The following is a 25336-nucleotide window of genomic DNA, read 5'->3' as shown; positions in this document are numbered from 1 at the left end:
CCTCACCCCCTCGCCTCCCCCCCACCGCACCTCACCCCCCTCGCCTCCCCCCCACCGCACCTCACCCCCTCGCCTCCCCCCCACCGCACCTCACCCCCTCGCCTCACCCCCCCTCGCCCTCCACCCCACTCACCTCCTCCCCACCGCCCTCACCCGCCCTCCACCCCCTCACCCCTCCCTCCCCCCACCATACCTCACCCCCTCGCCTCCCCACCACTCCACCCCCTCGCCTCCCCCCACCTCACCCTCGCCTCCCCCCACCGCCTCACCCCGCCTCCACCCCCTCACCCTCCCTCCCGCACCCTCATCACCCCTCGCCCCCACGCCTCACCCCTCGCACCCCGACCTCACCCCCTCGCCTCCCCCACGCACCGCACCCCCAGCCACTCCCCCTCGCCTCCCCCCACCTCACCTCACCCCCTCAGCCTCCCCCCACCTCACCCTCACACCCCCTCGCCTCCCCCCCACCGCACCTCACCCCCTCGCCCACTCCCACCCCCCCTCACCGCACCTCACCCCCTCGCCTCCCCCCCACCGCACCTCACCCCCTCGCCTCCCCCCACCGCACCTCACCCCCCTCCCCCCCCCACCGCACCTCACCCCCTCGCCTCCCCCCACCGCACCTCACCCCCTCGCCTCCCCCCACCGCACCTCACCCCCCTCACCTCCCCCCACCGCACATCACCCCCTCACCTCCCCCCACCGCACCTCACCCCTCGCCTCCCCCCACCGCACCTCACCCCCTCACCTCTCCCCCCACCGCACCTCCCCCCCTCGCCTCCCCCACCGCACCTCACCCCCTCACCTCTCCCCACCGCACCACCCCCCTCGCCTCCCCCCCACCGCACCTCACCCCCTCACCTCTCCCCCACCGCACCTCCCCCCCTCGCCTCCCCCCACCGCACCTCACCCCCTCGCCTCCTCCCCACCGTACCTCACCCCCTCGCCTCCTCCCGCTGCACCTCACCCCCTCGCCTCTCCCCCACCGCACCTCACCCCCTCGCCTCCCCCCGCCGCACCTCACCCCCTCGCCTGTCCCCCACCGCACCTCACCCCCTCGCCTCCCCCACCGCACCACACCCCCTCGCCTCCCCCCCACCGCACCTCACCCCCTCGCCTCCCCGCCACCATACCTCACCCCCTCGCCTCCCCCCCACCGCACCTCACCCCTCGCCTCCCCCCCACCGCACCTCACCCCCTCGCCTCCCCCCACCGCACCACACCCCCTCGCCTCCGCCCCACCGCACCTCACCCCCTCGCCTCCCCCCCGCCACACCTCACCCCCTCGCCTCCCCCCACCGCACCTCACCCCCTCGCCTCCCCCCACCGCACCTCACCCCCTCGCCTCCCCCCCACCGCACCTCACCCCCTCGCCTCCCCCCCACCGCACCTCACCCCCTCACCTCCCCCCACCGCACCTCACCCCCTCGCCTCCCCCCCATCGCACCTCACCCCCTCACCTCTCCCCCACCGCACCACACCCCCTCGCCTCCCCCCCACCGCACCACACCCCCTCGCCTCCCCCCCACCGCACCTCACCCCCTCACCTCTCCCCCACCGCACCTCACCCCATCGCCTCCCCCCACCGCACCACACCCCCTCGCCTCCCCCCCACCGCACCTCACCCCCTCACCTCCCCCCACCGCACCTCACCCCCTCGCCTCCCCCCCACCGCACATCACCCCCTCACCTCCCCCCACCGCACCTCACCCCCTCGCCTCCCCCCACCGCACCTCACCCCCTCGCCTCCCCCCCACCGCACCTCACCCCCTCACCTCCCCCCACCGCACATCACCCCCTCACCTCCCCCCACCGCACCTCACCCCCTCGCCTCCCCCCACCGCACCTCACCCCCTCGCCTCCCCCCCACCGCACCTCACCCCCTCGCCTCCCCCCACCGCACCTCACCCCCTCGCCTCCCCCCCACCGCACCTCACCCCCTCGCCTCCCCCCCACCGCACCTCACCCCCTCGCCTCACCCCCACCGCACCGCACCCCCTCGCCTCCCCCCCACCACACCTCACCCCCTCGCCTCTCCCCCACCGCACCTCCCCCCTCGCCTCTCCCCCACCGCACCTCACCCCCTCGCCTCCCCCCCACCGCACCGCACCCCCTCGCCTCCTCCCCACCGGACCTCCCCCCTCGCCTCCCCCCCATCGCACCTCACCCCCTCGCCTCCCCCCCACCGCACATCACCCCCTCGCCTCCCCCCACCGCACATCAACCCCTCGCCTCCCCCCCACCACACCTCACCCCCTCGCCTCTCCCCCACCGCACCTCCCCCCTCGCCTCTCCCCCACCGCACCTCACCCCCTCGCCTCTCCCCCACCGCACCTCCCCCCTCGCCTCTCCCCCACCGCACCTCACCCCCTCACCTCTCCCCCACCGCACCGCACCCCCTCGCCTCCCCCCCACCGCACCTCACCCCCTCGCCTCCCCCCCACCGCACCTCCCCCCTCGCCTCCTCCCCACCGCACCGCACCCCCTCGCCTCCTCCCCACCGCACCTCCCCCCTCGCCTCCCCCCACCGCACCTCACCCCCTCGCCTCCCCCCCACCGCACCGCACCACCTCGCCTCCCCCCCACCGCACCGCACCCCCTCGCCTCCCCCCCCACCGCACCTCCCCCCTCGCCTCCTCCCCACCGCACCGCACCCCCTCGCCTCCTCCCCACCGCACCTCCCCCCTCACCTCCCCCCACCGCACCTCACCCCCTCACCTCCCCCCCACCGCACCTCACCCCCTCGCCTCCCCCCCCCACCGCACCTCACCCCCTCGCCTCTCCCCCACCGCACCTCCCCCCTCGCCTCCTCCCCACCGCACCTCACCCCCTCGCCTCCCCCCCCACCGCACCTCGCCTCTCCCCCACCGCACCTCACCCCCTCGCCTCCCCCCACCGCACATCACCCCCTCGCCTCCCCCCACCGCACACCACCCCCTCGCCTCCCCCCGCCGCACCTCACCCCCTCGCCTCCCCCCCACCGCACCTCACCCCCCACCGCACCTCACCCCCCTCGTCTCCCCCCAAACAACACCTCTCTCTTTAATATTCCCTCCCCCTGTTTAATATTCTCTCTCTATGTTCGGGATTCCCTCTCTGTACAGGATACACTCCTAGCCCCTCCCCCAGTGACACTGTCTCCCCCAGCCCCTCCCCCAGTGACACTGTCTCCCCCAGTCCCTTCCCCAGTGAAACTGAGGGTCTCCCCCAGCCTCTCCCCCAGTGAAACTGAGTGTCTCCCCCAGCCCCTCCCCCAGTGACACTGTCTCCCCCAGTCCCTCCCCCAGTGACACTCAGGGTCTCCCCCAGCTCCTCCCCCAGTGACACCCCAATGCTATCACTACGACGCCCTGAAATGCCAAGAGCTGACCATAAAGAAGAATACCCTCAGTCAACTTGTCCTGGGACTCAATAAAGTAACTAATAACAATACTAACAATAACCAGTCCCAGGACAGTGACAGGGTAACACAAAGAATTCGACCCAACACAATCGTCGCGAAGCAAAAGGAAAAATATCTGTCATATTGGGCAGAAACAACAAAAACCCAAAGCAAACTCAATTGCTACTTGGCCCTAAACAGACAATACAACATAGCTGATTACCTGACCATGGTAAAGGATAACAAACTGAGAAGAACCTTGACAAGGTACAGACTTAGCGAACATAGCCTAGCGATCGAAAAAGGCAGACACGGGCAGACCAGGCTGCCAAGAGAAGACAGGATATGCTCTCACTGCAGTCAGGGAGTAGTTGAGACAGAGATGCACTTCCTCACAGCCTGTGGAAAATATCAGGGCATCAGGGAGAATTTCTACCAAAAATTCTCACAAATATGCCCTGAATTCAGAAATCTGACTGACAACCAAAAACTCCCATTCCTACTGGGGGAGGAGAGAAGCTGTGTAACACTGGCGGCACACTATGTTACAGCTTGCCATGAACAGAGGGACAACCAGTAAACTAAGACAAGAGTATATATAAACAAGGCGAATGTATATTTATAAACTCAGGGATATACCTGTTTATACACTGTATGAATGGAACCGCGTTTATGTGTTCAACCATAAATGTATTTTGATGCTTTGGCAACATAAGATGTACCTTATCATGCCAATAAAGCGATTTGTATTGTATTATTGTATTATTGTCTCCCCCAGCCCCTCCCCCCAGTGACACTGTCTCCCCCAGCCCCTCCCCCAGTGACACTGTCTCCCCCAGTCCCTCCCCCCAGTGACACTGTCTCCCCCAGCCCCTCCCCCCAGTGACACTGTCTCCCCCAGCCCCTCCCCCAGTGACACTCAGGGTCTCCGCCAGCCCCTCCCCCAGTGACACTCAGGGTCTCCCCCAGCCCCTCCCCCCAGTGACACAGTCTCCCCCAGCCCCTCCCCCAGTGACACTGAGCGTCTCCCCCAGCCCCTCCCCCAGTGACACTCAGGGTCTCCCCCAGCCCCTCCCCCAGTGACACTCAGGGTCTCCCCCAGCCCCTCCCCCAGTGACACTGAGCGTCTCCCCCAGCCCCTCCCCCAGTGACACTCAGGGTCTCCCCCAGCCCCTCCCCCAGTGACACTCAGGGTCTCCCCCAGCCCCTCCCCCAGTGACACTGAGCGTCTCCCCCAGCCCCTCCCCCAGTGACATTGTCTCCCCCAGTCCCTCCCCCCAGTGACACTGTCTCCCCCAGCCCCTCCCCCCAGTGACACTCTCTCCCCCAGTCCCTCCCCCCAGTGACACTGTCTCCCCCAGCCCCTCCCCCCAGTGACACTCTCTCCCCCAGCCCCTCCCCCAGTGACACTCAGGGTCGCCGCCAGCCCCTCCCCCAGTGACACTCAGGGTCTCCCCCAGCCCCTCCCCCCAGTGACACAGTCTCCCCCAGCCCCTCCCCCAGTGACACTGAGCGTCTCCCCCAGCCCCTCCCCCAGTGACACTCAGGGTCTCCCCCAGCCCCTCCCCCAGTGACACTCAGGGTCTCCCCCAGCCCCTCCCCCAGTGACACTCAGGGTCTCCCCCAGCCCCTCCCCCAGTGAAACATTGCCTATTTTCTTATTTTTAAACAAACTTCTTGCCGAGTCCCTCACTCTACCTGGGAATGCCGATCTTTTAGTTTAATGGGGTGTCTTTGAAATGTGCTTGGCCCCAGGCTACAGACACACTGCTGTATGTGTGTCGTGAGATCATCAGACATGGTGTCTGGTCAGGCACAGGCTGGTCTGTCAGGTACTCCTCTCAGGCACTGATGCAATCGAAGTGCAATTGGCCAGAAGCCCTGATCTTCAGAAGGTGCTGGAGAGAACAGTGTGTTTGAGCAGTGCTGGTTATGATGTGGCTGTTTAGGGTTGGGTCAGGGTGTGCCCTCTTGTGTGTGCTTGCTACTAATTCTATGGCAACGGCAGCATACTGCTTCTGTTACTGGACTGTAATCCAGAGGTCTGGACTAATGATCCGGAGTGACTGCAAATCCCACCACGGTAGCTGGGGAATTAAAATTCAGTTAATTAAATAAATCTGGAATAAAAAGCTAGTGTCAGTAATGGTGACCATGAAACTATCGGATTGTCGTAAAAACCCATCTGGTTCACTGATGTCCTTTAGGGAAGGAAATCTGCCGTCCTTACCCGGTCTGGCCTATATGTGACTCCAGACCCTCTGAAATGGCCTAGCAAGCCTCTCAGTTGTAAAAAAACCGCTATGAAAAACAATAAGAATGAAATCAGATGGACCACCCGGCATTGACCTCGGCACCGGCTACGGACACGGCAACGACACACTCAGCCCAGTCAACCCTGCAAAGTCCTCTTCACCAACATCTGGGGACTTGTGCCAAAATTGGGAGAGCTGTCCCACAGACTAGTCAAGCAACAGCCTGACATAGTCATACTCACAGAATCATACCTTTCAGCCAATGTCCCAAACTCCTCCATCACCATCCCTGGGTATGTCCTGTCCCACCAGTAGGACAGACCCACCAGGGGTGGTGGCACAGTGGTATACAGTCAGGAAGGAGTGGCCCTGGGACTCCTCAACATTGACTCCGGACCCCATGAAGTCTCATAGCTTCAGGTCAAGCATGGGCAAGGAAACCTCCTGCTGATTACCACCTACCGCCCTCCCTCAGCTGATGAATCAGTACTCCTCCATGTTGAACACCACTTGGAAGAAGCACTGAGAGTAGCAAGGGCACAGAATGCACTCTGGGTGCGGGACTTCAATGTCCATCACCAAGAGTGACTCGGTAGCATCACTATTGACTGAGCTGGCCGAGTACTGAAGGACATAACTGCCAGTCTGGGCCTGCAACAGGTGGTGAGAGAACCAACACGAGGGAATAACCTACTTGACCTCGTCCTCACCAATCTACCTGTAGCAGATGCAACTGTCCATGACAGCATTGGTAGCAGTGACCACCGCACAGGCATTGTGGAGATGAAGTCCCGTCTTCACACTGAGGACACCCTCTATCGTGTTGTGTGGCACTACCACCGTGCTAGATGGGATAGATTCAGAACAGACCTAGCAGCTCAAAACTGGGCCAACTGCGGTGCCAACCTGGGGAAGCTGCAACACAGGACTACAAAGCAGAAGCAGCATGTTATAGACAGAGCTAAGCGATTCTACAATCAATGGATCAGATCAAAGCTCTGCAGTCCTGCCACATCCAGTCGTGAATGGTGGTGAATTTTTAAACAACTAACGGGAGGAGGAGGCTCCATGAATATCCCCATCCTCTTGATGGTGGAGCCCAGCACGTGAGTGCAAAAGACAAGGCTAAAGCATTGCAACCATCTTCAGCCAGAAGTGCCGAGTGGATGAACCATATCGGCCTCCTCCTGAGGTCCCCACCATCACAGAAGCCAGTCTTCAGCCAATTCGATTCACTCCACGTGCTATCAAGAAACGGCTGAGGGCACTGGATGCAGCAAAGGCTCTGGGCCCCAACAACATCCCGGCTGCCGTGCTGAAGACTTGTGCTCCAGAACTAGCCGCGCCTCTAGCCAAGCTGTTCCAGTACAGCTGTAACACTGGCATCTATCCGACAATGTGGAAAACTGCCCAGGTATGTCCTGTCCACAAAAAGCAGGACAAATCTTTGGAATTCTCTGCCCCAGAGGGCTGTGAATGCTGAGTCTTCTGAGATAGATAGATTTTTGGACTCTAGGGGAATCAAGGGATGTGGAGATCGGGCGGGAAAGTGGAGGTCGATGATCAGACATGATCTTATTGAATGGCAGAGAAGGCTTGAGGGGCCGTATGGCCTACTCCTGCTCTTACTTATGTTCTTAAATCCAATCCAGCCAATTACCGCCCCATCGGTCTATTCTCAATCATCAGCAAAGTGATGGAAGCTGTCGTTGACAGTGTTATCAAGCAGCACGTACTCACCAATGACCTGCTCACTGATGCCCAGTTTGGGTTCCACCAGGACCACTCAGCTCCAGACCTCATTACAGCCTTGGTCCAAACATGGACAAAGAGCTGAATTCCAGAGGTGAGGTGAGAGTGACTGCCCTTGACATCAAGGCAGCATTTGACCGAGTGTGGCATCAAGGAGCCCTAGTAAAACTGAAGTCAATGGGAATCGGGGGCAAAACTCTCCACTGGCTAGAATCATACCTAGCACAAAGGAAGATGGTTGTGGTGGTTGAAGATCAATCATCACAGCCCCAGGACATCACTACAGGAGTTCCTCAGGGCAGTGTCCCAGGTCCAACCATCTTCAGCTGCTTCATCAATGACCTTCCCTCCATCATAATGTCAGAAGCGGGATGTTCGCTGATGACTGCACAGTGTTCAGTGCCATTCGCAACTCCTCAGATAATGAAGCAGTCCATGCCCGCAGGCAACAAGACCTGGACGACATTCAGGCTTGGGCTGATAAGTGGCAGGTAACATTCGCACCACAGAAGTGCCAGGCAATGACTATCTCCAACAAGCAAGCGTCTAACCACCGCCCCTTGACATTCAACGGCATTACCATCGCCGAATCCCCCACCATCAATATCCTGGGGGTCACCATTGACCAGAAACTTAACTGGACCAGCCACATCAATACTGTGACTACAAGAGCAGGTCAGAGGCTGGGTATTCTGTGGCAAGTGTCTCACCTCCTGACTCCGCAAAGCCTTTCCACCATCTACAAGGCACAAGTCAGGAGTGTGATGGAATACTCTCCACTTGCCTGGATGAGTGCAGCTCCAACAACACTCGAGAAGCTCGACACCATCCAAGACAAAGCAGCCCGCTTGATTGGCACCCCATCCACCACCTTAAACATTCACTCCCTCCACCACCGGCGTACCGTGGCTGCAGTGTGTACCATCTACAAGATTCACTGCAGCAACTCGCCAAGACTTCTTCGGCAGCACCTCCCAAACCCGCGACCTCTTCCACCTAGAAGGACAAGGGCAGCAGGCGCACGGGAACACCACCACCTCCAAGTTCCCCTCCAAGTCACACACCATCCTGACTTGGAAGTATATCGCTGATCCTTCATCGTCGCTGTGTCCAAATCCTGGAACTCCCTCCCTAACAGCACTGTGGGAGCACCTTCACCACACGGACTGCAGCGGTTCAAGAAGGCAGCTCACCACCACCTTCTCAAGGGCAACTAGGGATGGGCAATAAATGCTGGTCTTGGCATGAACGAATAAAACAAATTTGGCACATTTCCTTCTCCTATCCATTCTGTAAATGACCATTGGCAGATCATGTGCGGAACCAGTGAGAGAAATGTAAATAGTATTTTTCAAAAGCATCTCGATCAAAATATTACACTCAGACCCTGGCGTTATTTCTAGAATGATGCTGGTAGTTCCATTGCTCAATATATTTTCTGCTGGCTTGTCGCTCTTGCAGGGTCTTTTGGGGGTCTTTAAGCTGCTGAGAAATCTACAGCTACCTGTTTGGGTTTCAGTTTGCCCAATAGGGGCCCACCGCCTGCTGTTACATGTCCAGAGAGCGCAGTCGCAGGTTGGTAACAGTCAAGGTTTAGGGAGCCCAAATCTGCGCAGAGCCACTACTGGAGTTTAACTAGCTAAAACCAGAGCAGGTCACGGGCAGCAGAGCACATCTTAAGAGCGGAGCATTTAAAAACAGCGCGGGAACCCGGCAGCAGCGGCAATGCAGCAGAGCACATCGGGAGAGACTAAGATATGGCAGGGCAGGTTGTGTGTCTGGACTGCAGTACGTGGGACATTGTGGACAGCGAGACTATCCCGAGCAAACACGTCTGCAGGAGATGTCTCCGTCTCGAATCTCTCCGGCTCAGAGTCATTGAGCTGGAGAGTGAGTTGGAGACGCTCCGACACACAAGGGAGGGGGTGGAGTATCTGGACAGTTTGCTCCATACTTTGGTCACACCTCAGAGAGGTGCAGGTTCAGAATGGGGTTCGGTGTGACCGATAGTATACAGAGTAAGGGGAGCCCAGGTAAGAAAGGGAACAAGGATCCACAGAAACTGATCCTATCCAACAGGTACAATGTACTTGCTACCTGTGAGGATAAGGATAAAGACTGTCGGAAGGACAGCCAGAATGCAGACCATAGCACTTTGGAGCAGGAGGCTGTCCAAAGCGGGGAAGAGGAGAAGGAGAAGAAGTGTAATGTGGTAGTTGTAGGGGATTCTATAATTAGGGGCACAGATGGCATCCTCTGTAAGCAAGATCGAGAGTCCCACATGTTATGTTGCCTACCTGGTGCCAGGGTGAGGGACATCTCAAATCGGCTTGAAAGGATATTGGAGAGGGAGGGGGAGGATCCAGTCATTGTGGTCCATGTTGGAACCAACAATATAGGGAAGAGTAGGCAAGAGGTCCTTTGGGGAGTACCAGGAACTAGGGGCTAAATTAAAGAACAGGATCTCAAGGGTTATAATCTCTGGATTATTACCTGAGCCAAGTGCAAATTGGTGTCGGGATAAGCTGATTAGGAAGTGAACACGTGGCTAAAGGAGTGGTGTGGGAAAGAGGGGTTCCATTTCATGGGGCACTGGCACCAGTATTGGGACAGGAAGGAACTGTACCATTGCGACAGGTGCCACCTAAACCGGTCTGAGACCAGGGTCCTAGCAGAAAGGATAAATAGGGCGGTCACAAGGACTTTAAACTAGTAAATGGGGCGGGGGGGACTCAGGTGGAAATTGTAGTACAAATAGTAGTTCAAAAACAAAGGAAAGGGAATAGATTAGAGTAACAGTCAGAAATTGTGCTTTAGGCACTCTTCTCCTTCTTAGGCAGTCCCTCGGAACCGAGGATGACTTGCTTCCACATTAAAAATGAGCTCGCAGGTGGCTGATTAGTCCAATGCGGGACCTACAGTCTCTGTCACAGGTGGGGCAGACGGTGGTTGAAGGGGCGGGTGGGTGGGGTGCCTGGGTTGATGTGCGCTCCTTGTGCTGCTTGCGCTTGGCTTCCGCTTGCTCCCGGCGAAGAGACTCGCGGTGTTCGGCGCCTTCACGGATGCTTCTCCATACTTTGTGCGGTCTTGGGCCAGGGATTCCCAGGTATCGGTGGGGATGTTGCACTTTTTCAAGGAGGCTTTGAGGGTGTCCTTGAAACGTTTCCTCTGCCCACCATCCATCGGAGCTGATTGAGCGTGGTCAGAGCTTCGATGCTGGGGATGTTGGCCTGAGCAAGAACACTGACGTTGGTGCGCCTATCCTGCCAATGGATTTGCAGGATCTTGCAGAGACAGCGTTGGTGGTACCTCGCCAGTGCTTTGAGGTGCCTGCTGTACATGGTCCATGTCTCTGAGGCATACAGCAGGGCAGGTATCACTGCTGCCCTGTAGACCATGAGCTTAGTGCCGGGTTTGAGGTCCTGGTCTTCAAACACTCTCTTCCTCAGGCGACCGAAGGCTGCACTGGCACACTGAAGGTGGTGTTGGACTTCGTCGTCGACGCCTGCCCTTGTTGACAGTAGGCTCCCGAGGTATGGAAAGTGGTCCACGTTGTCCAAGGCCTTGTCATGGATTTTGATAATCGGGGGGCAGCACTGTGTGGCGGAGGCAGGTGGGTAGAGGACCTTTGTCTTACGGATGTTTAGTGTAAGGCCCTTGCTCTCGTATGCTTCAGTGAAGGCGTTTATGATGGTTTGGAGTTCGACCTCCGAGTGAGCGCAGATGCAAGCATCGTCTGCATACTGTAATTCGACGACAGAGGATGGGACGACCTTGGATCGGGACTGGAGGCGACGGAGGTTGAACAGTTTCCCGTTTGTTCTGTAAATTAGCTCCACTCCAGTGGGGAGCTTACTGAGGGTGAGATGGAGCATTGCAGCAAGGAAGATCGAGAAGAGCGTTGGTGCGATGACACAGCCTTGCTTGACCCCGGTCCGTACGTGAATTGGGTCTGTGGTGGAACCGTTGGTCAGGATCATGGCTTGCATGTCGTCGTGAAGCAGGCGGAGGATAGTGACAAACTTTTGAGGGCAGCCGAATTTGAGGAGGACACTCCGTAATCCCTCATGGTTGACAGTGTCGAAGGCCTTTGTGAGATCAAAGAAGGCCATGTTTTTTATTTGAATGGCAATAGATTGGGAGAGGGGGAAGTGCAAAGAGACCTGGGTGTTCTTGTGCACCAGTTGCTGAAGGTAAGCATGCAGGTGCAGCAGGCGGTTAAGAAGGCAAATGGTGTGTTGGCCTTCGTAGCAAGAGGGTTCGAGTACAAGAACAAGGATATCTTGCTGCAGTTGTACAGGGCCTTGGTGAGACCACACCTTGAGTATTGTGTGCAGTTTTGGTCGCCTTACCTGAGGAAGGACATTCTTGCCATGGAGGGAGTGCAGCGAAGATTCACCAGGCTGATACCTGGGATGGCAGGAATGACGTATGAGGAGAGATTGTGTCGATTGGGCTTATACTCACTGGAGTTTAGAAGATTGAGAGGGGATCTCATCGAAACCTATAAAATTCTGTCAGGCCTGGACAGACTAGATGCAGGAAGGATATTTCTGATGGCCGGGGAGTCCAGAACCAGGGGTCATAGTCTAAGGATAAGGGGTAAGCCATTTAGGACTGAGATGAGGAGGAATTTCTTCACCCAGAGAGTGGTGAACCTGTGGAATTCTCTGCCACAGAGGGCGGTGGAGGCCAGTTCATTAAGTATATTCAAGAAAGAGTTGGATATATTTCTTGAGGCTAAAGGGATTAAGGGATATGGGGAGAAGGCAGGGACAGGGTACTGAATTTGGATGATCAGCCATGATCTCATTGAATGGCGGAGCAGGCTCGAAGGGCCGAATGGCCTACTCCTATCTTCTATATTTCTATGTTTCTATGTATAGTGGTTGGTGCTGTTCCCTGCATTTCTCTTGTAATTGATGTGCGGTGAAGATCATGTCCATTGTGCCCCTTAGTGGGCGGAATCCGCATTGTGGGAGGAGCTCTTCAGCCACTGGGAGAAGGCGATTGAGGAGGTTTCTTGCGATGACTTTCCCTGTGGCAGACAGCAGGGAAACTCCTCTGTAATTACCGCAATCAGACTTGTCACCTTTCTTGAAGATGGTCACAATTACGGCGTCTTGCTCTCTTAGGCACTAAATGTAAAGGGAAAACTAAAAGATGTAAAGCGATTAAACCAGGAGAGAGAAATAAGAAACAAGTGAGTAAAACATTAGAAATGAAGGACAGGCTAGGGTGTGTGGCCTAAACTATGAAGGTATGAGGAGTGAGTTGGCTATGATAGATTGGGGAGCTTCATTAAAAGGCATGATGGTGGCTAGGCAATGGTTAACATTTAAGGAATGAATGCACGAATTGCAACAGTTATACATTCCTTTCTGGTGCAAAAACACAAAAGGAAAAGCGGCCCAACCGTGGCTAACAAAATAAATTAAGAATAGTATTAGATCTAAAGAGGAGTCATATAAAGTTGCCAGAAAAAGTAGCAAGCCTGAGGATTGGGAACAGTTTAGAGTTCAGCAATAAAGGACCAAGAGATTGATTAAGAGGGGAAAAATAGAGTATGAGAGTAAACTTGCAAGGAACATAAAAGCGATTGTAAAAGCTTCTACAAGTATGTAAAAAGAAAAAGATTAGTGACGACAAATGTCGGTCCCTTACAGTCAGAAATGGGAGAATTTATAATGGGGAACAAGGAAATGGCAGAGCAAATAAACAAATACTTTGGTTCTGTCTTCACGGAACAGGGCACAAATAACTGCCCAGAAATGTTAGGGAACCAAGGGTCTAGTGAGAAGGAGGAATTGAAGGAAATTAGTATTAGTAAAAAAATAGTGCTGGAGAAATTAATGGGACTGAAAGCTGATAAATCCCCAGGGCCTGATAATCTGCATCCCAGCGTACTAAAAGAGGTAGTGGATGCATTGGTTGTCATCTTCCAAAATTCTATAGATTATGGAACAGTTCCTGTAGATTGGAGGGTGGCAAATGTAACCCCACTATTTAAAAAAGGAGGGAGAGAGAAAACAGGGAACTACAGACCAGTTAGCCTAACATCAGTAGTAGGGAAAATGCTAGAGTCTATTATAAAGGATGTGATAACAGGACACTTAGAAAATATCAACAGGATTAGACAAAGTCAACATGGATTTATCTACCTGCAACTCTGCATAAGGAGGTCGAGTCCAGAAGCACGGGCATCGCAGGGGAGGCTGTCGAGAGCCAGGCTTGGCCTTCCAGCCACGGTGGTCCAGCGAAACGGGCTGGCAACTGGTACTGCACAGACCCTTCCCGGACAGCGGCGGCTAGAGCCGACCGAGCGGCACAGAAAGGGCCGAGCAGTGTCGATGGGGGAGAGGGAGAGGGCAGAGCGCACAGGGCGCAGCCGGTGTTCAAGGGCCGAGCAGCGTCAACGAGAGAGAGCAGAGCGCAGCCGGTGTTCGGGACCGAGCGGCGTCAACGGGGGAGAGAGGTGAGAGAGAGCAGAGTGCAGCCGGTGTTCAGGGGCCGAGCAGCGTCAATGGGGGAGAGAGGCACGCAGGAAAACGTGAGGCGCTGCCATTGCCACGAGGACCGCAGAGAACAGCATTGGCAGCAGCGCAGGAGCAGCACGTGAGGCCCACAGGGCGTCGCCATTTGCCAGGAGGACCGCCGAGAGCGGCGTTGGCAGAAGCGCGGGAGACGCCATTTTAAGCCGCAGCGGGGAAGAAAGGAAAGCGCGGGAGACGCCATTTTAAGCCGCAGCGGGGAAGGAAGGAAAGCGCGGGAGACGCCATTTTATGTCAGTCTAACCACACCCAAAAATGCTGAAAAGTGGCAGCATCACAGCGTTCAACAATGAAGTCGAAGATTGGACGACATATGTCGAACGCATAGAAGTATACTGCAAGGCGAATGAAGTGCCAGATGACAAGAAAGCGCTGGTATTGTTGAATTCAATGGGTGCAAAAACATATGGCTTACTATGAAACCTAGTAACCCCAGAGAAGCCAGTAGAAAAGGGTTTTGAAAACATAGTGTCAATCCTACAGGACCACTTAAACCCCACACCGCTGCTGATAGCAGAAAGATTTAAGTTTCACAAAAGGAACCAGCATAAAGATGAAAGTAATGCTGTGTGGCGTACCGATCACAGAAAGGACACAATCCGCTTTCCGGTCCGTAGACTATAAATCAGGCGTCATGTCTTTAAGAAGGATCACACCTTTAAGAAACTCGATCTGCAACATAGTTAAGCCCAGAGCGGGGGAGGAGCAGTCGAAGCTGTGCACTGATGAAAGGCAGTCGTACTTTGTGTAGTCTCTGACTCCATTTTGTGTTCAGCATGCAGCCTCAACAATTAAACCTTTTCTGTTGAACCTCTCCGAGTTCAGTATTTTTTGCTAGGGGTACGTAGACTCCTACATTGGTGACCCCGATGCTCAGGACGACTCCTAAGCGTAACCATGGCTGACACAAACGCAGTTTCTGTGAAGCTGCCGGAGTTCTGGGAGAACCTGGCCACCGCCTGGTTCCTTCAAGCCGAATCGCAATTCCGACTCCGCGGCATCACCGCCGACGCAACGATGTACGACTACCTCCTCGCCTCCCTGGGCAGCTCCACAATCACGAAAGTCTGGACAACACTACAAAACCCTCCGGAGGAAGGCAAGTACGCACATCTCAAGGCCGCGCTCATTAAAAAATTCACAGCCTCCCAATTCTTGCGCAACTGCCACCTCCTCGACCTCCCGGGCCTCGGTGACTCCACGCCGTCAGACTTGCTCTCACACATGCTTGCTCTGACCGACGAGAAACCGCCCGGCTCCCTCTTCCGTACGCTCTTTATCCGCCAACTACCTCCCAGCATCCGCCCGGCGATCGTGGCGTCCAGCCTCACGGACCTCGAGGCCCTGGCCGACGAAGCCGATAAGCTCCTGTCCGCCAGCTCCAACCACGACATCACCCCCGACCTGGCCTCCGCAGCGTCGGTGCGCGCTCCACCCTCTATCGCGCGGCCACACAGCTGGGCCACGAGGCCCCCCAGGCCCCCACGTCCCCCAAGCCCTCCGACCCAGGGCTACTGCTACTTCCATACCCGGTTCGGCGCACGGGCATGCCGCTGCAGCCATCCCTGCATGTTTCCAACCGCCCCCACACCGGCCTACAGGATGGCCGTGGGGCAAGCAGGTGCACTGCTGTACGTTACGGACAGCGCCTCCGGACGCCATTTCCTATGCGACACGGGCGCGCAGCGCAGCATCATCCCCGCGTCCGCCCTCGAGATCCAGCGAGGCGGCCGCGGCCCTGTGCTGGCTGCCGCCAACGGCACCGACATCCAGATGTACGGCACCCACACCGTCACCATCGACCTCGCAGGCCGCCGCTACCACTGGGAGTTTATCACCGCCAAGGTGCTCTCCCCGCTCCTCGGTGCGGATTTCCTGTGCGCCCACGGCCTGTTGGTCGACATGCCTCGGCGCCGCCTCGTGGACATGAACACCATGTCACCTATCCCGGGTGCCATGGCCCCCCCCCCAACCCGCCGAAATGGCGTGGCAGTGCCGCGCCCGCTGAACGGACGACTACTCAGCACTCCTGGCTGAGTTCCCAGCCCTCACCAACCCGACCTTCTCCGCGAAGGTTGCTAAGCACGGGGTAGAACACTTCATCCCCACCACAGGCCCACCGGTGTATGCCCACGCCCGCAGGCTGGACCCGGCCAAGCTGGAGATCGCGCGGGCCGAGTTCGCCACAATGGAACAGCTCGGCATCATCCGCCGCTCCAACAGCCCCTGGGCCTCCCCACTCCACATCATCACCAAACCCGACGGGGGATGGTGCCCCTGCGGGGACTACCGGTGCCTAAACGACGCCACCACGCCGGATCGGTACCCCATATCGCACTCTCGGCTAGACTGGCCGGCCGCTCAGTCTTCTCCAAAGTCGACCTGGTGCGCGGTTACCATCAGGTGCCAGTCCACCCCACGGACGTTCCCAAGACGGCCATAATCACCCCTTTTGGGCTATTCGAGTTCCTCCGAATGCCCTTCGGCCTCAAAAACGCGGCCCAGGCCTTCCAGCGGCTCATGGACTCGGTCCTCCGGGACCTGAAATTCCTCTTTGTCTACCTGGATGACATCCTGGTAGCTATTTCCTCCAAGCAGGAACACATCGAGCACCTCCGCACCCTGTTCCAGCGGCTCAGTGAGCACGGGCTCATCATCAGCCCAGCCAAGTGCCAATTCGGCCTCAGCAGGATCGAATTCCTCGGCCACCACATCACGCAGGACGGAGCCATTCCCCTGCCCGCCAAGGTGCAAGCCGTCCAGCAGTTCCCCCGGCCTACCACCGTCAAAGGCCTCCAGGAGTTCTTGGGGATGATCAACTTTTACAACCGCTTCATTCCCGGAGCGGCCTCCCTCATGCGGCCCCTATACGAAGCCCTCTGGGGTAAGAAAGACAGAATGGCGATCGAGTGGTCGGCGGACATCTTGACCGCTTTCGGCTCGACCAAAAAGGCGCTCGCCGACGCCACCATGCTCGCTCACCCACAGCCCAACGCCAGGGTGGCCCTCACCACGGGCGCCTCCGACCATGCGGTCGGCGCCATGTACGAACAGTGGGTCGATGGGGCCTGGCAACCGCTGGCATTTTTCAGCTGCCAACTGCGCCCCCTGGAGGCCAAATACAGCGCCTTTGACCGCAAGCTCCTCGCACTGTACCTGGCAGTCCACCATTTTAGATTTCTTCTGGAGGGCCGCCCAGTCACCGCGTTTGTCGACCACAAACCCCTGACATTCGCGATGGCGAAATCTGCGGACCCGTGGTCAGCCAGGCAACAATGCCAGCTCGCCGCGGTCTCCGAATCCACCACGGACATCCGGCACGTCTCCGGTCGAGACAACGTGGTGGCCGACTGCCTATCCTGCCCCGCCGTCCACGGCGCCCACCTGGCAGTGGACTATGCTCAACTGGCAGCGGAGCAACGCATCGACCCCGATCTGCTCTCCGCGCCCACAACCCTCCCAGGGCTGCGACTGACCGACGTCGCCTGCAGCCCGTCCGCCGTCACAGTCAAATGCGACACCTCCTTGGCACAACCCTGCCCCGTAGTCCCGGTGTCCTGGCGTAAACGGGTGTTCGACATCGTCCATGGCCTCTCACACCCTGGCACCCGTGCGTCCATTAGACTGGTGGCCAACCGATTTGTCTGGCGCAGCCTGCACAAAGATGTGCACGTCTGGTCCAGATCCTGCATAGCTTGCCAGCGTGCCAAAATCCACCAGCACGTCAAAGCCCCACTCGAGGAGTTCACCGTGCCAGAAAGAAGGTTCGACCACGTCCACATCGACCTTGTCGGCCCCCTGCCGCTGTCACAAGGTCACATGCACCTGCTGACAATCGTGGACCGTACCACCCGCTGGCCCGAGGCCATTCCACTGATGTCCACCACCACCGCCGACATCGCGAGGGCGTTCATCGGTACCTGGATCGCTCGGTTTGGCGTCCCCTCCGACATGACGTCGGATAGAGGCCCGCAGTTCACCTCTGATCTGTGGGCCGCCATCGCCCGAAACCTCGGGGTGGCCATTCACCGCACCACAGCTTACCACCCCCAAGCCAGCGGACTGTGCGAGCGATTCCACAGGTCCATGAAGGCGTCCCTCCGCGCCAGCCACGAAGACGAGGCTTGGATCGACCGCCTCCCGTGGGTGCTACACGGCCTACGCTCCGTGGTCAAGGAAGACCTGCAAGCCTCAGTGGCAGAACTCGTGTACGGCCAGCCGCTGCGCGTACCCAAAGAGTTCCTGCCCACCGCCATGACCCCCTGGTTGGCTGATCAGCAACACCGCGCTTTCGCCAACCGAGCACAACAGTTCACCCCGGTACCCACCGGCCGACACGGCGAACCAGAAACCCGCGTACCACCTAGCCTGCACATGGCCAAATTTGTTTTCGTGCACCATGACGCCCACCGAGGACCTCTACGGCCCCCATATGACGGACCCTACAAGGTACTCCAGACGGGGAACAAGTTCTTCCTCCTCGAAGTGGGCGGCAGAACTGACAAGGTGTCAGTCGACCGGCTCAAGCTGGCGCACCTAGAGCCCGATGAACCCGTTCAAGTGGGCCAATCCCCACCGCGGGGCAGACCGCCTAAGAGCCCGACGCGTCCGACCGCCCCGCTCCCGACACCAACCGCCAAGAGCCGTTCCAGCCGTGCCATCAAGCCACCACACCAGTTCGTACACTCCCTACTAGCGGATTCTAGGGGGAGCTGTGTGGCGTACCAATCACAGAAAGGACACAATCCGTTTTCCGGTCCATAGACTATAAATCAGGCGTCATGCCTTTAAGAAGGACCACACCTTTAAGAAACTCGATCTGCAACATAGTTAAGCCCAGAGCGGGGGAGGAGCAGTCGAAGCTGTGCACTGATGAAAGGCAGTCGTATTTGTGTAGTCCCTGACTCCATTTTGTGTTCAGCAAGCAGCCTCAACAATTAAACCTTTTCTGTTGAACCTCTCCGAGTTCAGTATTTTTTGCTAGGAGTACATAGACTCCTACAGCTGAGTATTTAACGGAACTGCGCAAGCTATCGAAACACTGCCAGTTTGGAACGGGACTAGCAGATACTTTAAGGGACAAGTTTGTGTGTGGGCTTCAAAGTGAAGGAACCCAGAAACGGCTTCTATCAGAAAAGGATCTTATGCTGGACAAGGCTTTCAGCATTGCAGTATCACACGAAGCAGCCGCACGGGGTGCTGCAGAGATACAACGGAGACCACAAGAATATGGCACAAATGAAATGTCATACGGAACAGTGAAGTGCTATCGTTGCGGCAGAACAACACACGACCATAATGATTGCTGGTTCAAGGACAAAGTGTGCAGACAGTGTGGAAAAGTAGGACACATAGCAAGAGTCTGCAGGCCAGGAAAGAAAACCAGCAGCAAGAAATCTCCACAGGAGAAGTACAAGAAGTACATAAGGTGATGGAGAGTAGTTCAGACGAACAGAAGAGTGATACAAACTCTGGAAGCAAGGAGCTGGGTTGTCTGAAACTACATAATGTGATCAAAATGGAGGATCACCAAACTATCTGGGTCACGCTCAAGATAGCAGGAGTCCAAGTGAAAATGGAATTGGACACAGAATCAGCCCTAACAGTCATAAACCGAAGGGACTACAAGCGGCTATTCTCACATATACCCTTGAGAGATACAAAGATTGTCTTGAAGACGTACATGGGGCAAAAAGTCTACCCCAAAGGAAAAATAAGGGTGAACGTTATATATAATGGCAAGGAAACACCAAAAATGGACCTATATGTATTGCCAGATGGAGGACCGCCACTACTAGGATGTGAATGGATCCGGAAGATACAGCTAGATTGGCATTCCATACAAGCACTGACTGTAGATGCCAAAAAGGATGACGACGTCACACCTGGACGACTGTCAAAGATGCTAACTGATGCACAAGAAGTGTTCCAGCAGGGACTCGGAACACTAAAAGGCATAACAGCAATGATCAAAATAGAGGAAAATGCAAGCCCAAAGTTTTTAAGGCCAGACCGGTACCTTATGCAATCCGCCCAGCCGTCGAAGCAGAGCTGAAAGGTTTGGAACATTCAGGAGTACTGTCCAAAGTGGACTGGAGTGAGTGGGCTACACCCATCGTTCCTGTAATGAAGAGGTCGTTGAGTAATACGCCTGGGGAACCAAAGAAGGTTCGCATCTGTGGGGACTTTAAGGTGACAGTGAACCCAGTCCTTCACAATGTATAATATCCGCTTCCGCGGATTGAAGATATTTTCGCCTCGCTATCTGGAGGGAAACGCTTCACTAAGATTGATCTGGCCCAGGCGTACCTGCAAATGGAGGTAGAAGAAGCCTCGAAACAGTACCTCACGATCAACACTCATAAAGGTCTCTACCAACACAACCAGCAGTTGTTCGGGGTAGCATCAGCTCCGGCTATTTGGCAAAGGGCAATGGATCAAGTCCTGCAAGGGATTCCAGGGACCCAGTGTTATTTGGACGACATCCTGGTCATGGGCGAAAATGACAGTGATCACCTCGCCAACCTGGAGCAGGTGCTCACTAGATTGAAGGAATATGGGCTCCGAGCTAATCGCCACAAATGCGAGTTTTTCCAGGAGCAGATCTCGTATTGTGGCCATGTTATTGATAAAGAGGGGTTACATAAGTCCCCTGAAAAGATTGAGGCAGTAGTCAAGGCTCCAGCACCGGAAAATGTGTCACAACTGAGGTCGTTCCTCGGGCTGGTGAACTACTAGCATAAGTTCTTGCCGAATTTGTCTACCGTACTACACCCACTGAACACCCTACTGCAAACGGGGGTACCATGGAAGTGGAGTGACGAATGTAAACAAGATTTCCAGAAGAGCAAAGCATTGATCACATCGAAAGAGGTGTTGGCTCATTTCAACCCAGCACTACCAATTCGGTTGGCGTGTGATGCATCACCCTATGGCATTGGAGCGGTGCTGTCGCACAAACTCCCAGACGGCTCGGAGAGGCCAGTAGCCTTTGCGTCTCGGTTACTAACCTCAGCCGAGCGTAACTACGCCCAGATTGACAGGGAGGCCCTCAGCCTAGTGTGGGGAGTGAAAAAGTTCAATCACTATCTGCACGGGCAGAAGTTCACCTTGCTGACTGACCACCAACCACTTGTCTCCATCTTTAATCCAAAGAAGGGCGTTCCGGTGATGACTGCGCAACGGCTACAAAGATGGTCCCTTTTTCTAGGGGCGCACAAATATGATATCGAGTATAAGAGCACGAAACAGCATGGAAATGCTGATGGGCTATCACGCTTGCCACTGCCTACTGCGAAGGAAGCACCAGCAGTGGATCCTGTCGAAATATTTCATTCGACTATAATTGAATGCTTGCCAGTAACTAACGCTGGTATAGAGGAGGAGACCCGAAATGACCCGACACTGTCTCGGGTATATGATTTGATGGTGAAGGGATGGCCAGCACATGGCGACTCACTGTTGCCAGCATTCTCATCCAGAAGAGAACAGCTGTCAGTATGCCAGGGGACCTTGATGTGTGGATCCCGAGTGGTAATTCCACCCAAGTTAAGGGAGAGAGTGCTCAATGAGCTTCACGAAGGTCATCTGGGAGGGGTGAAAATGAAAAGCCTTGCTAGGGCTTATGTGTGGTGGCCGGGGATCGATCAGCAAATCGAGGACCTGACAAAGAGCTGCTCAGGATGCCAGAAGGTCCAAAATGCACCACCACATGCCCCTCTACACCCATGGGAGTGGCCCTCATCTCCATGGCAATGGGTGCATATTGACTTTGCTGGTCCATTCATGGACTCAATATTTTTAATAGCCGTGGATGCGCACTCGAAATGGCCTGAGGTGATCAAAATGTCCTCCACCACCACGGAGAAAACTATTGCAGTCCTACGGACCATTTTTGCCAGGAACGGATTGCCAGAGCAGATTTGCTCTGATAACGGACCACAACTTGTGTCCGAAGAGTTTCGAAGATTCATGAAAAGGAATGGGGTAAGGCATTACACATCCGCCCCGTATCATCCAGCCACAAATGGATTGGCTGAGAGGTTCGTACAAACCTTTAAAAAAGCAGTAAAGGCCATGTGCGATGACGACATTCCACTGCAGCATAAGGTGGACAATTTCCTGTTAGCCTACAGAAATGCGACACATGCAGTCACCAACCAGGCCCCGGCCATGATGTTCTTTAACCGAAGGTTGAGATCTCGTCTGAATTTGCTCAGACCAAATGTATGAAGAGATGTTGAGAATAAGCAATTCCAGCACATCAATGAGAAGCCGACAAGGAGCTTCAATGTAGGGCAACCAGTCTTAGCCCGCGACTACTGAACAGAGAAATGGCAACCAGGAACGATATGCACACGGCAGGGGCCACTAATGTACACAGTGGATGTTGGGGAGAACATTGTGAGATGCCATGCTGACCAGATCCTAGAGTCACAGGAACGAGTCAACCCCATGTCTCAGCCATACGTACCTGGTGAGGAACCCGACGTACAGGTCGCATCTACCTCAGAAACAATAGCATTGGAAGCTGATGAATCAACTGACGACAGGGTGTTAGAATCGCCACCGCACCAAGAGCGAGACACTCGGGAAAGGCGTTATCCAGAAAGAATCAGGAAGCCTCCCCAAGACTGAATTTATAAATAGACTATTTCCAGTTAATGTTGCATGTTAAAAGTGTTAATTGTAATTAGTTTGATATTTAATTGTTAAATGAGTGTTATGGTACTGTTAATCTAAAAGGGGAGGAATTGTAGTGTATGTACCTTTAAGGGGGAGAGCTACTTTTTATAGCTTCTGTATCCTGCAGTACCGGCAGTGACCACACCTGTATGTAAGCCCTGAGTGGCGCTCTGTACAGTCAGTTGCAGTTTGAACTTCATCCAGTAAACACCTGTTGATCGTTCCCTGCAGTCTTTGTCTGATTATTGAAAGGACACAACATTAAGATACCCAGATCTAACAGTAACTGGTAGAATAGATAAGGGAGAACCAGTGGATGTGGTGTATTTGGATTTTCAGAAGTCCTTTGATAAAGTCCCACATAAGAGGTTAGTGTGCAAAATTAAAGCACATGGGATTGGGGGTAATATACTGGCATGGATTGAAAATTGGTTAACAGACAGGAAACAGAGAGTAGGAATAAATGGGTCTTTTTCAGGTGGCAGGCGGTGACTAGTGGGGTACCGCAGGAATCAGTGCTTGGGCCCCAGCTATTCACAATATATATCAATGATTTGGATGAGGGAACCAAATGTAATATTTCCACGTTTGCTGATGACATGAAACTAAGAGGGATTGAGAGTTGTGAGGAGGATGCAAAGAGGCTTCAAGGCGATTTAGACAAGTTGAGTGAGTGGGCAAATACATGGCAGATGCAGTATAACGTGGATAAATATGAAGTTATCCACTTCGGTAGGAAAAACAGAAAGGCAGAGTATTATTTAAATGGTGATAGATTGGGAAATGTTGATGTACGAAAGGACCTGGGTGTCCTTGTACACCAGTCACTGAAAGCAAACATGCAGGTGCAGCAAGCAGTTAGGAAGGCAAATGGTATGTTGGCCTTCATTGCAAGGGGGTTTTGAGTACAGGAGCAAGGATGTCTTACTGCTGTTGCACAGGGCCTTGGTGAGACCACACCTGGAGTACTGTGTGCAGTTTTGGTCTCCTTACCTAAGAAAGGATATACTTGCCATAGAGGGAGTGCAGCGAAGGTTCACCAGACTGATTCCTGGGATGGCAGGACTGTCGTATGAGGAGAGATTGGGTCGACTAGACCTGTATTCACTAGAGTTTAGAAGAATGAGAGGGGATTGCATTGAAACATATAAAATTCTGACAGGGCTAGACAGACTGGATGCAGGGAGGATGTTTCCCCTGGCTGGGGGGTCTAGAACGAGGGGTCACAATCTAAGGATACAGGGTAGAACATTTAAGACTGAGATGAGGAGAAATTCCTTCACTCAGAGGGTGTTGAACCTGTGGAATTCTCTACCACAGAAGGCTGTGGAGGCCAAGTCACTGAATATATTTAAGAAGGAGATAGATAGATATCTAGATGCAAAAGGCGTCAAGGGGTATGGGGAGAGAGCGGGAATATAGTATTGAGATAGAGGATCAGCCATGATCATATTGAATGGCAGAGCAGGCTCGAAGGGCTGAATGGCCTACTCCTGCTCCTAGTCTTCAATGTTTCTATGTTTCTAAATAAGCGTTCTTTATACAAACGCACAGCGTATAAGGAATAAATTAAATGAACTGCAGGCACGAATTCAAATTGGAGGGTTTGACATGGTCGCCATTACTGTGACATGGCTGCAAGACGGTCAGGACTGGTAACTAAAGATACCAGGTTATAAGGTCTACAGGAAAGATATGCAACATTCGTAACAAGATGATATGCCTATCAATTAGTCCAATAAAAGGCGACGAGTTAAGAACGTAACTGAAGGTTTTTATTGGCTAAATAACAGAGCCCACCCTCGTGGGTGATCCGATCCAACAGGGAGGAATACTAGCCAGTCAGCTACCTTTATACCTGGGCAGGTAATGGGCGGAGTCGGAGGTGGTCAGCCCAGGTATAACAGTGCGACAAGAGGCGACCTCGTGTAGTGATGTGACAGTGAGAACAGTGAGAACAATATACAGTGATAACTATAACAGTGGTTTACCACATTCACCCCTTGTTTAGATTAGAGTCCGGCGGGGTGAAGTGTATTACCAGCTCTGGTATGTCAGTCTGTCCGGAGGCTTCGTTAGCCTCTCCGATCGTCGCAGCGGCGGTGTTACATTATCCGGTGTTAAAGCTGGTGTCTGCGTAGTCGGCAAAGGCTCGTGGGGTTCCGGCATGCCGTCTACCTCGGCTGGACTCGGGGGGTTGGGAGGGGGGGGTGAGGGTGCGAGGTCTCGTAAGGAGACAGTGTCCTCCCGTCCGTCTGGGTAAGCCACATAGGCGTACTGGGGGTTGGCGTGCAGGAGGTTCACCTTCTCGACCAGGGGGTCCGTTTTATGGGCCCTCACGTGCTTTCGCAGCAAGACGGGTCCCGGAGAGGTCAGCCAGGTTGGTAGGGTGGTTCCCGTAGTCGACTTCCTGGGGAAGACAAACATTCGAGCATGGGGGGTGGTGTTAATGGCAGTGCAAAGTAGTGACCGGATGGAGTGCAGCGCAATCGGGAGGACCTCTTGCCAGCGGGAGGTTGGGAGGCCCTTAGACTTTAAGGCTAAGAGGGTGGCCTTCCATACCGTCGCGTTCTCTCTTTCCACCTGGCCGTTCCCTCGGGGGTTGTAGCTGGTGGTCCTGCTTGCTGCAATACCCCTCTCCAATAGGAACTGACGGAGTTCCTCGCTCATGAAGGAGGCGCCCCGGTCACTATGTATATAGTTCGGGAACC

This window comes from Somniosus microcephalus, chromosome 12 (assembly GCF_052327205.1).
Source record: "Somniosus microcephalus isolate GS21.2 chromosome 12, FLI_Smic_1.0, whole genome shotgun sequence".
NCBI lineage: Eukaryota > Metazoa > Chordata > Chondrichthyes > Squaliformes > Somniosidae > Somniosus > Somniosus microcephalus.
This window is presented reverse-complemented; position numbering follows the sequence as displayed.